The sequence below is a fragment of the Hemiscyllium ocellatum genome, chromosome 9 (genome assembly GCF_020745735.1).
Source record: "Hemiscyllium ocellatum isolate sHemOce1 chromosome 9, sHemOce1.pat.X.cur, whole genome shotgun sequence".
In the NCBI taxonomy this organism is placed as follows: domain Eukaryota; kingdom Metazoa; phylum Chordata; class Chondrichthyes; order Orectolobiformes; family Hemiscylliidae; genus Hemiscyllium; species Hemiscyllium ocellatum.
This window is the reverse complement of record NC_083409.1, coordinates 105,153,906-105,155,798: the sequence shown is the minus strand read 5'-3', so window position 1 is coordinate 105,155,798 and position 1,893 is coordinate 105,153,906.

Genomic DNA, 1,893 nt, shown 5'->3' with positions numbered 1-1,893 from the left:
GCTGAGAAATTACCATGTATTGCTATTTGACTATTGTTAGCTGTATTCAATATTAAACCTTCATTGCACATTAGATGGATCTGTCTGGTTATTTGGTCTTTGGTTACCTTCCCTCCTGTTCTATCACCAGTGTACACTCTAGGCTGAATGATCTCTGAAAGTTGCCACCCAGGTAAATAGTGCTGTGAGGAAGGCATATGGTGTACTGGGCTTTATTGGCAGAGGAATTGAGTTCCGGAGTCCTGAGGTCATGTTGCAGTTGTATAAGACTCTGGTGCGGCCTCATCTGGAGTATTGTGTGCAGTTTTGGTCGCCATACTATAGGAAGGATGTGGAAGCTTTAGAACGAGTGCAGAGGAGGTTTACCAGGATGTTGCCTGGAATGGTAGGAAAATCTTATGAGGAAAGGCTGAGGCACTTGGGGCTGTTCTCATTGGAGAAGAGAAGGTTTAGGGGAGATCTGATAGAAGTGTATAAGATGATTAGGGGTTTAGATAGGGTAGATACTAAGAACCTTTTACCGCTAATGGAGTCAGGTGTTACTAGGGGATATAGCTTTAAATTAAGGGGTGGTAGGTATAGGACAGATGTTAGGGGTAGATTCTTCACACAGCGGGTTGTGAGTTCATGGAATGCCCTGCCCGTATCAGTGGTGAACTCTCCTTCTTTATGGTCATTTAAGCGGGCATTGGATAGGCATTTGGAAGTTATTGGGCTAGTATAGGTTAGGTAGGATTCGGTCGGCGCAACATCGAGGGCCGAAGGGCCTGTACTGCGCTGTATCCTTCTATGTTCTATGTTCTATGCTTTCTTGTGACATAGTAATAGTGTCCATATCTCTGAGCCAGGAGGCTCAGGTTCAAATATGCCACCTTTGAACAGGTCAATGAGCAAAAGCACACATTGTGGACAGAATGTTTTTTTTATTTTTGCTGTGTTCATTTTGTTGAGTTTGACAGAGTGTTTCTCACCATGAGGCCTTATCAAACTTAGCTCATTAACCATCGACCCCACCCCATGGGATTCTTCTCACCAGTCTCCCATCCCATTCTACCTCAGAACAACTCGCGACTGCAGGGACATCCCAGAGTTTATGGGCATCCCCACTACTGATGTCATGGTGCACACAGACCTGTCCAATCAGTTTGCAGCTTCCCTGCAAAGTTTTTAAAAATTCATTCATGGGATTGGACATCACTGGCCACACCAGTATTTATTCCCCATCCCTAATTATCCAGAGGGCAGCTAAGAGTCAACCACATCGCTGTGGGTCTGGAGTAACATGTAGGCCAGACTAGATAAGGATGGCAGTTTCATTCCCTACAGGGCAGTAGTGAATCAGATGAGTTTTTTCTGACAATTGGCAATGGATTAATGGTCACTATTAGACTCCTAATTCCAGATTTTAATTGAATTCGGATACTACCATCTGCCGTGGCTAGATTCGAGCCCAGGTCCCCAGAACATTAGAATTAACGTCCGAGCAATAATACTACCATGTTGTCACCTTCCTAATGTTCATGCTATTTGCCCTGGACATGGTAAATATGGGAAAATTTGATGCCCCACTTTGTGGTCAGGGTTTTGGAGATCCTAGTGGATGAGGTGTTGTTGAGGCGGGACAACCTTTTTCTCCCAGGACCAACAGTCGAGGGAATGAAGGGCTTTTGCCCGAAACGTCAATTTTCCTGCTCCTCGGATGCTGCCTGACCTGCTGTGCTTTTCCAGCACCACTCTAATCTAGACAACCGTCGAGGCCATTCGTCAGACCCTGCACAGCCTGGTCTGAGGTTGCCACCTGGGTCAGTGCACTGAATGATGGATTGACTCTATCCAAACCCCCAGACTGGTATCTGAGGCTGGTCTAGGCATCCTAACCAAAGGTATCTCCCT